Source organism: Leptosomus discolor, chromosome 6 (assembly GCF_034619465.1).
Source record: "Leptosomus discolor isolate bLepDis1 chromosome 6, bLepDis1.hap2, whole genome shotgun sequence".
NCBI lineage: Eukaryota > Metazoa > Chordata > Aves > Leptosomiformes > Leptosomidae > Leptosomus > Leptosomus discolor.
Genome location: NC_141396.1, coordinates 50,550,512 through 50,563,139, shown reverse-complemented (window position 1 = coordinate 50,563,139; position 12,628 = coordinate 50,550,512).

The window sequence follows — 12,628 nt, the reverse complement described above, 5'->3', positions numbered from 1 at the left end:
TGTTCTCTAGTGTAAATATCGGGTGTCCACCTGCATGGACAATCATGAGCTGATCTCCCAACAGGCTATCTGAATGGAGCAGGTAACTGCTGCGCACTCACTGGGGGCCTTTCCCCCAGAGCAGGCACTGGCCTGGTCTTTGTCCTTTGTGCAGCCCCTGGGTCTTACTGGACAGGGAGGAAGAGCCTCTCTGGGACCCTCATCCTGCTCCAGCCTGGCTGAATTGGCACACAAGCTGGAAAGGCGCTGGCTGGAGGAGAGGAAGGGAGTCTGACAGGCAGAGCGCAGCCAAGTGAGCCTCATTTCCCTTGGAAAGCAGGCTTGGCAAAAGTGTTTGTTCTAGAGGGATTTCTTTCCACAGCTGCTAGAAGCCTAAAGAAAAACTTCAGCCCTCTTGGACTCCTCTTATTTTACAGTTTGGGCACTTATATGCATATTTAAGTCTTATCTTATGCATAGGCATAAGTGGTGGGTTGAACCAGGACCTTAGGACTCAAGTGTGGTCAGATGCTGCTCTGCCAGGAGAGCAGCTGTGAAGGTGTTTGCCTCTGTCGGAGCAGCAGACTCCCTCTTCCTGGGTGCAGCAGCCTGTCAGTACCCCAGGGTGGGGTCTCTGCCCAGGGCCCAGCCTACCATCCTTCTCATGAAGACTGCGAGAAAGTCTGCTGCTTCTTCAGAAAACAATACTGCTTGCAAAAGCCCCTGCCAGAGGAGGCAAGCAGAAGGGATCATGCTGTACTTTTACTTAAAAATTCTTTTTATTTGTACACATGCAAGACAGAGACAGAAATTTGCTCTTATTTTTAACCCCGCTCAACTTTTAACTGTAAAGGGTGGGTATAACCCATGCAGCACAAAACCACAGGCCATACAACATGTACATAAACAAGGCTGTCGGACTGAGTTAAAGATGCTGAGAGGCAGTGACACTACTGAAGGGGTGAGCAGGGACCCTTGGTGGACTTAGAGCCAACCCTGCCTAAGGCAGCTGCATGGATTTCACATCCAGGTGGCTTGAGCAGGGCTGCAGTGGGCACCCCATCCACCCAGCTCGGCCAACCAACAACCTTCAGGAGCAATCACTCTAGGTGGACTCTGCAGAGCTTCTGTCCTTTTTTGCTTGCCCCAGGAGATACATTTTGTTTCTGTGCCAACCACAAACAAGAAGTGGAGTTTCAATACAAGCTCTTCGGTGAAATGAAGCCAATCACCCCAAGTTCATGGCATATAGTACACTCTCCCTCCCAAAGTGGAGTGCAGCTATCATAAAACAGGCTATTGTTTTCTGTGTTTGAGTGCAAGCAGATTAATGATGAATCAGCTTTTTATGAATGCCTCTTTTCATCCCTTCCTTATCCCTCACCTGTGTCTTGCTTTTAAGACAGATGGTGTAACTTCCTTTGCAACTTCAGTTCCCATTGCTCACTTCTAGTCTTGCCGCTGGGGAGCACTCCCAGGTAGGGCAGCTCATAAATAAATCTTTCCTTACAATTGCTCAGTGACATGTGCAGCCTATAAACAATCCAGCAATGTTGAATAAGGAGCTAATTCAAGCTGGTGACCCTTAAGCATGAACTGAATACACTGAATAAAGACAGCTGGGTTATAGGTTTTGCTACTTTTGCAAAACATGCTTTAAATTAAAATGAATACATTAAATGTGAACTTAGAAATGATCCAAAACAAAACCCATGTCGGGTAGAAGTATGAATTCCCAGATACACAAGACTAGCAGTCAGCTGCTTAAATGGGGTAAGTAAATCAATGAGCAGTTGTCATTTGGGGATTAAAATGTGTAATGTAACGAAATTAGATGCATCATGGAAGATTCTCCTTCAGTTTTACTCTGTTCCAAATTTATTGTTCTGAAATAGTATTTCAAAGTTTCTTTTTCTGACAGTAAAGTCGAGTGCAATTTGCAATATGTTTCCACAAACAGCATGTACGGCTTCTCATAGAGTTGTGTTAAAAAAGCCTGTGTACTGCAGAGTAAGGATTTTTTTACTGTATGGAGCCCTATTAAAAGACAAACATTTCTTTCCCCCCAAAGGTCATGGGAACTGTTTCGTATAAATCTCTGCCCAGGAGTTTCTAGTTAAATGGCAGCCATTTTATTAAAATGTCTGTTTTCTGTCAAGGAAACTTAGCACATCTTTAAATGTCAGAAAAGGCTATACAAACATGTGCTATAGCAGAATGCAGAATATATATACATTTGCTAATAACATGCTCTGACTTCACCGATAAAGACAAGTTTATCAAGTCCTGGATTTACCACTGTCATCATTAAAGAGCCTTGCACTTGGCCACAGCTGACCACAAAGAAGTACTGCAGGAATAACATTATCTCTACCCTCACCTTAGGGTTAGGCTGTGGTACACAGCCTTGTTTTGAATAGTGCTTGTTATAGCAGGAAGATATGGGGTATCATTTCTTAATTGCAAAACCCAGTCAAGCCAAGAGCCCAGAGTCAGACCTTGTGGGGTCCCTTCCCACATCAGTCCAAAGCCATTTCTTCATCCTGGCAAGCCACTCAGCTACTCTGTCCTTCCTGCGCTGAAACTTCTACACTCCATTGCCACATCTGAGCACGTCTCCGTCCTGAGGTCCCTGCTGGAACCAGCTTCTCACGTGCTTGCTTTCTTTACTGTCTCTTCCAGTGTATACAATGATTTGAATTTTCTAACAACACACATATGTTATTATACCTTTAAGAGAAGGTAACATCAAAGAAACAGGGTTTATACTGAGGGCAGAAGGTGATGAGGTATTTCCTGGGGAATATTGTTGTTCTGAGGAGTTAAATCTGTGGTAACCTTAGGAGTTTATGCACGGTGCTCTTTAACCAATGTTTAGTATGCAGTATGAGTTATTTGGCTGGGATTTGTATGGCAATCTGGCGACAGGAGAGCAGAATACAGACTGTAAATTTATGGTACACAAATGTTTCTAAAGTTCCCACTTGAAAAGGCAGCGTTCTGTGGTACAGCACAGGCGCCCTTTGATACATGCTGCCCTGAGGCGCTCTGCTGAACCCACCTTCGGCAGCTTTTGCTGTCAGGCCAAAGACTGTTTCACTTTGAGTTTGTACAGCAATTCAATACAGCCTAAATACCAGTTAAGATGCTAACACAGTATAAATATTTACTGCTGTTACTGGGTTTGAGAGACAGCTACTAAATTTGCGGCTATGGATAGCTGGAACTGGAAAAAGATGTCCTGTGACCGCTAAGAGGTCCAAGAAGTGGCAGAAGAGAGGGCAGGAAAGATGGGAGAGAGCCCAGACTTCAACAGAGATCTGGAGAGAAGGTCCAGCCAGGTTGTACAGACTGTCAAGAGACAGAACCTGAGCAGGAGTTACAGGAGAGATGAACAGGCAGAGCAAGGAAGGTCAGGCTCAAAGCATGGACAAAATCATGGAGAAAATTAAGAAGCAGGAGCAGGTAGAAGCAAAACTGATGTGATACTGAAGCAGAGAGTACTCAAGCACTGTCCTATAGACGGACAGGTTCCAGGTATTGCCTTTAATATAGGATGAAGCCATTTGCGAGGAGGGGCACGCAGGGTTATATAGCCTGAGGTAGAGTGAGAGCGTTTTAGCACCACAGCAGGGGGGGCAGTTTTATAATCCTGCAAGAAATTTCATATAAAAGAGCTATATACTCCCTTATTATTGCAATGAAAGAGCTGTCCAATATGTGCATGCTCCTACATGGCACTCTTTGAGGGACACACAAGGAAATCATGAAACAGAATAAGCACTAGAAGGAGCCAGATGGAGCTGCCTGGTAAAAGAGCAAAACAAAGGAGCCCTAATAAATGGGGAAAATGCAAAAGGAAGCAGAAAGCCATGAGAAGTTGGAGGATGCATCCAAACTGGGATGCAGAGAGCCTGGAGAGCAGGCCAGGCAGAGCACTGGAAGCTGCCATGTAGAGTAACAAGTGGGACTCATCACCAGTGTTTCTGGGATATTTCCATGAAGCCTATTTCTTCTATGGGAGACTAAAGAACCACTGCTCTGGATCACACAGTTTTCAGCACCTTCTGTGGAAGAACAGCCCAAAGCCATGGCCACAGAGGAACGAAGCCTGAAGTTGACATGAGGGAAAAGATGTTGCAAGGAAAGGTTTCCCTAGGAGCAAGGTGATAGGTTCTGCCCTAAAGCATCGAAGTTTAGATCCTTCCCATTGCTTTTTCAGTTTTATTTGGTTTAATGCTAAAATGTAAGTGGTTATTATTGGTTTTCAAACCCACAGCTAATCCTCATATTTGAAAATCTCTTTAGAATAATACTGCATTCCCACTAATTCCAAATAAATAAAATCTATTCTATAGTATAGAAACTATCAAGTATATGTATTGTTATTTCTTTAGTATCAGGAATTCCCACTTCTCTCCTGGTTTCCCGTCTCAAAGTTGCATTGTTCTAGCTGAAGTTATTTCAAGATTAGTTGTAAGCAACATCTGAGATGATCGCTGATTGAGACATAACCCAGCCCTGTTTCCACAGAAGTTCCTGCTGACCTTATGTGTCATGCTTTCTTTTTATTATTTAACATATTTTCTTTTTCTAGTAAGAGATATACTCACATTTTGTACTGACACTATATTTTCATAGAGATACTTTCCTAATGCTCTGGATGGAGATTTTTGATTCTTGTCATTATCTATGAAGACTTTCATCTGAAGTTATTATTTTTGTTTCATTTGGCATCTACATTTGGGAAAGAGCCAAGGGAGGATGTAACAAATCCATCAACTTAAGACGGAAAACCCTGTGATTTCAGAGCTGCTCATATCTCATTAGAAGTTGCTTTTCCCTTTGGCTATTTCATACTAACAGCCTTTCATGGGATAGTTTCTCCATTCACAACATTAAAATTTACCGTCAAAATATTTATTCATCAAAACCTGACTGGAATAAGTCTAATCTTGCCCACTATTTACTCTGCCATGTTTACACAGCACCCAAGACAGAAGAGCTTAATGGGACATGGGGGGTATAACTGTCTATTAAACATTACAGAGTAATAACAACTTTTCAAAAAGAATGGATCATTTGTCTAATTATTATCCTGCTTATAAACTCTTTTGCCTGGAAGATACTGAGTCAGTCATGAGTACAACCTTGTATGTGTGTGTACCCAACATATTTCTGTAGCATCTTTCCTCCTTTGCCCGAGGCACAGTGGAAACAAGCAGCAGTCACTCGCTCTGGTTCCTTCCCCATGAAAAACAGAGAAAGGGAGGTTTTCAGTTTCCTTCTCTCAGTAGCCTCAAGATTCTCAGGGTCTCAACATGCATATTACAGTAGAAAAGCAAATGAGAATAAATGCACTGATTAAGTAGTGCCTAGCACAAGCCCTGGGTAGCAATTCAGAACAAAAATAAAAACACTGCAGAACAACATAAATACCAGTGCAATGAAGAAGCCTCCCTCTAAAGCAAACGAGTCAGAGCACACAGAAAGAGTGTCACATCTATCAGCTGCCCCAAGTTGCAGTATATCAAACATCTCCTATCTGAAGATCTCACTATCCCTCAGAACAGCCTCCAGCAAGCAGAAGGCATTTTAGCCCCCAGTCACTGGTCCCAAGAGGGCTCAGTGCCTCCATGTACATCCTCTAACTCCTCCTGTTGTTTTGCAACACTAACAGGGGAACCACAAGGATGTGGACAATCAGCAGCAAAGCTCGGAGCGGGTCTGCCTGAAAGAAAAGGGAGATTAGGACGAGGGTTGCGTTGAACCAGAGCCAACCAGTCAAAGCATGGTACTTACACAGTAAATAACCGCGATGACAACTTCGCTCTCCTTTCAGCACTTGCCCCTTTTAAACAATTCTGGAGTATCTTGTGCCCTTACTCCTAACAATGTATCACCGTGGGTGTTGACATTTAACCTGTTTGTCAACAGATCCATTTACATCTCATTTCACTGGCACCCCATGCAAGAGGCAGTAAGTGAAGAGCATTTTAGCACAAGTGATGAAAGATGTCATTGCTGGTGCCCTTTAGCACTGCCTGCACTGCCATGAAGTATTGCTACCATTAGTAATACGATTTGAGTGTAATGCCCACTTTCACCCAGCAAGGTCAAAAATTTATGGTCTTGACCTTTTCTCTCTCATTTGATGTTGGAGTGGGCTCGGGTCACGTTCACGAGGAATAACATAAAATCAAATCGAGTTGCAGGTTCAGTGTGAATTGATGCAGAGGAAGGATTCCACCTCTCCCTGATAAAAATGACTTCAACAACTTTAATAACAAGGGCCACAAAGTTCCACAAACTTTACAGAAAAGGTTGTAAGGTTGTTAAATGTTTCAAAGGGGCACACAAGAGAATGTAATTATTCCAAGAAGACCTGCATTTATTCTTATCATTATATAGTTTTTCAGACACATTTCTCAAGGTCTCAAATATATGTGCAAGAAGAGAAAGTCTTGTTATGCCATAAAGGTCTGCGTTGGTTAAACCAGCATAACTTTTAAGTGCTGTGCTCTTAGCAGGCTGTAAACTACTCTGACTTAGTTTGGGTTGGTCACTTTGCACATGCAAGCTAGAGAGACGCAAGCCTTCGTGCTGCATTCCCCTGATTTGACCAAGTTGGCTCAGCTGGACTGCTGTCTGTGCTGACAAGCCTGGGAGTTTTAATGGACTCTTATACTTTTCCCCAATTCTTATTTTTAAGGCCAACCAGAGTTGAACTGTTTGGCTGAGTTACTTTTCAGCAGCTGCCGTACGGTATCCAGCACCCTCCTCTTGCCCTGTCACCAGCAGCTCGGCACGTGAGGAGCAGGAGTGCTGCTCTGCGTGCACACCAGTGACAGAAGGCAAGGGGTATTTTAGGGACTGTTGGCTCCTCTCTCACTAAGCGTGACAGGAGAGTCGCAAAGTTCAGCCAAGATCAGTCCTGCTAGTGTTTAGGACTGAGGATTAGCTCAACCCACTGCAGATGCGGTGGCTCAGTGAGAAGCCATTTTCCAAATAACAAGTTGCTCTGCGGTCTTGTTATCATCTGGAATGGTTTTTCTTTTTTTCTGCAAAGGTCAATGTCGTGTCCAACCACTTAAATACAAGCATAATAACTATGCAGAGAGTCAAACACGTATCATCTGTGATGCTGTAGGACAACTGGCATAATGCATTTAATTTTGGTACAGTTTGGTTTACTTTCGCTTTCTTTCTGTTTTCAACAGGACTGGGACATCACTTTGACAAGGAAAGATTTTGCACACTGATAAAAAATGCTGATATGAGAGATCTGCAGATACCCTGCAGGTTTTTTGTGCTGATGGTTTTTTTTGCTTTATATCTGTAGATGCTCCCCCTGGCTGCAGTACCACAAGTCTAAGAAAATGTAGCCTTTGTTGAAGATAATCTTTCCCAAGCTTTCTTCTAGGATGCATAACTTCATCAATTCCCCAAGTTTTGGATCTGAGTTTGGGACTTCTGCCAGAAAATATAATGTCTATTTGCATTCCAGTTATCCATTTTAGTGTACATACAAGCTGTCCTCTGCTGTCAGGGACTTCAGCAAGAATTGTTGCTTAACAGTGTCTTTGGAAATTTGAAGTCATACATAAGCTATGAAATAGATTGTTATTGTTATTGTTATATGGATATTTTTAACACATTTGAGCATTGAGCAATTATCATGAACACATTTTGATTCCTATTAGCTAAATAACTTGGTATCTAGCGTGCTTCCTCTCTGACTTTTGTACTCTACCAGAAGATATAATTTGCACCAGCCCACCCAGGGCAAGGGAGCAAGAAATAAGCTATATGTTACATATGTTTTCTTGCTGCTTCTCGGTGCTACAGTGACCTTTCTCCCTGCCGTGAAACTTCACTTGCAAATTTCCTCCCCAATACCACAGGATGCTGAAAGTACTAAGTAAGAAATGCAGTGAGGGGGAAAAAAAAAAAAAGACACAACAAAGCAATTAAACGGTGATCAGCAGGGATAACCAGACAAACAGGAATAGCCGTTACAACATGGGTTCTAGTCCCAGCAAGACCACTATGACAGAATATTATGTCCAGTAATGTTCCTTGTCAAACTTATAATCCATTAAGTACCTTGGCTGCTCCTTATATAGATACTTTAAATTCACTTTGTAAAACCGTGAGACAGTTATACTAAACACCTACCTCTGGCCATCTGCTTGTTGTAGTTGCAGATCATGACTGGCCTTGCATACCACTGTGGTCCACTATGTCCATCCTCAGTCCTTCCTTTCTGGTCAAGAACATGGAGATGCAGAAACTCTCCTAACTATGGGGTATCTTCAGATCAGCACAGCAGCATGTTGGTTTTGTTACTACAGGTGGCCAACACTTTTCCAGGCAGTCTGATTCCTCCAGGGAAAATTATATTTTTAACACCACTCAGTTTTCATGATGTTGCCTTTATATGGAACGAGTCCATTCCTAGAAACTACAAGAAATCAGAATCAGAATTCTTTTTTATATTATGATTTAGTTCTCTACCTGCTTGCTGGATGTCATCAGCATTCCAAACTGAACCACCACAGTGGCTGCAGAGCATTACCACCAGTACAAGAACACGACACCATGCTCAGAAATACAGTCTTTAAAATAAGGGTTACCCACTGAATATTTTATGCCTTTTGTTTTGCTTTTTGCTTAGCAATTAGAAAGTGCTCTTTGTGTTTCAACAGAATTATTGTAGTAGGACACTCTACCAAAAAAGGCAAGAAAAGAGCTTTCATGCCATTCAAGAGTTCTTTTTATTTTTCTGGTAATGAGAGAGTCACAAAACAGGAGTATTTCAGATGTGGGCAACCTGGAGTTTGGTTAAACAGGAATGAAACAAAATCTACAAGTGACAACTTGCTTTTGTAACAAAGATTACCTCAAACCCAGGAAATGTTACACAGTAAACCTCTCCCTGTTTGCATTTCAAAATCGTTGCTAAAATACCACTTCTCAGTACTTCAAAATATCCAGTGCATGTATCCCTCTCATGCCCTCCTCAACAGGATTTTGACGGATTGGCCCCGGTGACTTTTCAGACCTGAGCTCCCACACATGTTTGTCAGTGGTTTCTCTCCCTTTCAGTGTTGGTCTGGAAGGTAAAGGTGGAGCAGTCGGGTGAATCCAGCTCCGTCGCACTCCCCCAGGCTCAGCCGGCCTAGCCCCTGGAGCAGACTATTTTCTCATCGTCGCATGATTAATATAACCACAGGCACTTGAAGTGCATGGGAATTCTTCCAGCCAGTATTCAGAGGGCAGCAGCAACCCTTCTGCTGAGGAGGGTCTTATAACATGTTTTCTATTTTCTTCTTTTCAGTAAAGAGTTTGCTGGCACTCTCGGTGCAGCAAGACAGACCCCAAACCTGGCATCATTGGAAAATGACTCTTCTTGAATCCTTCATATACCTTGAATTTCATGCCAGCACAGGCCACACTGGTGACAGTGACACTTCATGCATTTTCTCAGACATGTTCTGTAGTTAAGCTCTGCCAAAAATGGCTGAATTTATCATTTCATGTTACTGCACAAGAGCTCACAAGACGGACAGCGAAGCCTTGCTAGGCTGTGCGATAAGTTCCACAGCACAATACCAGCAGGCAGCGTGTGGTGGCTGCTCACAGGGCTGGTAAGAGCCATTTTAATTCTTGCATGTGCTGACACTGCCTTTTCAGGCTCTCCTCTGCTTAGCCTGGAGCCTGCAAGCCCCTGAGCAGGGTTAACCAGCTCCCTGCTGGGGCTCTCATTAGGAGCAGCTGAGGCATGGCTGTTTCTTCCGTGCCTCTTTTTACATGTGTTTCTATGTTCCAGAGAAGCCTTGCCAAGAACACCCCAATTTATTTAGCTCTCACATCTGATTTGATTCGAAGCTTCTCAGCCCCTCACCCTTGGGTCTGGCCAGATCACTGGAGCAGAAGTCACAAGACTTTTTAAAAAGAAAACAATAATTAAAAAAAAGCTGATTAGACAAAACTCGTGGAAATCGCCAAGAATTAATTCACACACTAAATGTGATAGCTTCCCAGAATGGCATCTTTCCAATGGCAGTGTCCCTGTCACTCCAGTCAATGATGGGACAGATTAGGCACTGAATTCCTGCCAGCTGATACACTAGAGCATTTTTCTTTACGAGAAATGTTGCAATTTGCTAGGCTTTGCCTATTCCTTTGAACTTTGGATGTTCACATTGCTTGATTTTGGCAAGTTTGCACCTTGGTGAATAGCTGTGTGCTGTTCAAAATCTACATGAGCACAGCAATGATATCTTTTATTTATAAATATCACACACACATGCTTCGGCTACGCAAGACCTGGTAAAAGGAGAATGCAATCACACTTAGGGTTGAGAAGAGACTCAGAGCTGGGCTAGACCAGAGGGGTTCGAAGATGATTTACATGTTTCAATTTCAATGCTGTATGACTGAAAGCTTGAGAAAAATCCTATCCCAACCACAAAAACTTCACAACCAATTAATTACTAACATTATCTCAAATGACTTCTAAATAAAGGAGAATGTGGCTGTCTTCAAGGCTGACATTTTCGGTATGAAACTCAGTTTCACATTGGAGATCCTCCACTCTGCTCTGCGACGAACTCTCTGAGGGGCCAGCTGGCACTCTGCCTTGCAAGCCCAGTGGGAATTCAATTCTGCAAAAACCTCTGAATGATGCTACTAGCATCAGCCCATAGCTGATGTCTGCAAGCCAGGAGCACCGCTAGCTAGTCTGTGAGATAAATATCTCAGTGAGCCTTAGAGAAACACAGAAAAGTCTTCACAGAAAAGAGAGTTGAAAGAAACTACTTCTAGCTGTGAATTCTCTATTGCAGTGACAGTGTGTGGCTAAAACCCCAACTATTGGCAGCTAAAAGGCACAGGCCATGATCAGATCTTTATACATTTGAAATATGGGGGAATTCATATTAAGCCTGCAAACTGACATTTCTAACTAGCTCCACAATGTTCAGCCCACAATAAGGAAAAAATTAGTCTGCAGCAAACAAGGAGAAAATTTCTTGCTCTCCAATTTTTGCAGAACAACTTATGAAAATGACAGTCCTTTCCCTTGGATCAGTTTATAACTGGATCCCTGGGATAAAAATACAGATTTGGGATGAAACTCTGCTTCTTGCAATAGAAGAGATTGTTTTGTTTGACCTGTTTCCTACAGAGGTCAAAGAAGGGCAGTTATTTTTTCACACATCTAAATGGGTATCGAGTGGTGGTTAAAATAGGAAAATACCCCAGGAACTCTGGTCAGTCTGCATAGGTGCAAATCTGTAATTCAGCTGAACTCATTCCAGAGCTATATTAACCTGAGTACAGGTCAGCAGATGGCAGGCAGGACACAAGGACAGAGCGGGACAGGAGAAGAGAGTTGTTAAACCCTGAACTTGCAACCGGATCTCTGCCAGCGGCTGTTCAAAGCCTCCAGAGACTGCAGGCAAGACGGGGGCAGGCAGGGCTCCGCGCCGGCACAGGCGGCTGCTGAAACTGGGCCTTGTGCATTGATTTATTTTAGAAAGTCCAGGACGCAATTACTGGACAGCCTAAATATAGCTCTATCAAAATGGAAAAACAATCTGGATTCAGCCATATACAATCAACAAACCTCGAGATGCCAGGACACACGGTACAGCATGCGAAAGTCAGCTCTTTGTTGGGGCAGAGGAAGAAGGCGAGCGCTATGGAGGGAGGACAGACCCTGAGTGGGAGACGGGTCTCCCCTGCAAACACAGCAGAAGGTAGGTGCAAGGGGACTTCAGTCTGCAGAGCAAGTCGGCTTCTACCAGCGCAAGAAACAGCAATAAAAGAAATGGCAAAAAAAACCCCAAAAAGAAATCTGTAGAGAAAGCAAATGGTAATTACATGTTTCTAGATCTCTGGTTCTCCAAAAACTTACTCTGAAGCAAGAAGTGGAGGAAATCTGGTTTTTACTTGTGCAAGCAGTCTTGGCCAATTGTCTTCTCTTCCCTCCCCCTTCGCTACTTCACTAGAAATCCCCTTCATTACTCACACACAAACAAACCTGTTGCCATAGTAGTCTTCTTGACTTGGTTAAAAAGTGATTCAAGAGGATCACCCGGTGGCTGAACTGGCTTATGCTGAGAGTAAGAGCAGAAATCAGGCCTCTTCGGTGGCTGGGGCTGTGGGGAGAGCTCTGACTCTGACGTTAGAGCTTACCAATCTTGATCTCTGGTTGTGCTCAGAAAGCGGAGCTGAACAGGAAATTATTGTGCTGCGTGACACGAAGCAGTGTACTACACAGTGTTAGGAAGATCATGTTTGTGAAATGTTATTTTTCCACATTAACGGTTAAACCTTTGGACTTGTTTTCTTAACATAATTTTCATTTTCTGCAGTTATTTATGTTTTAGTGCTCTCCTCCTCCAAAGAATAGGGTCCCCTCCTCCTGCATAAATGCATAAACTCTGTGTCTCCACAGCAGCCCCGGGGCTGAGGGAAGGGAAAGTGAGTCCTGACACACACCAAGTGTGTGGTGGAAATCATCCCCATGTGCCTCTTCACTACTGACCGATGCTAGAGTGGCGAGCCAGGCTCCTGGGCACACATGTGGCTTTGGGGACAGTGCAAGATGCAGGGGGGAAGGTAAAAGGAAGGGGCTAAG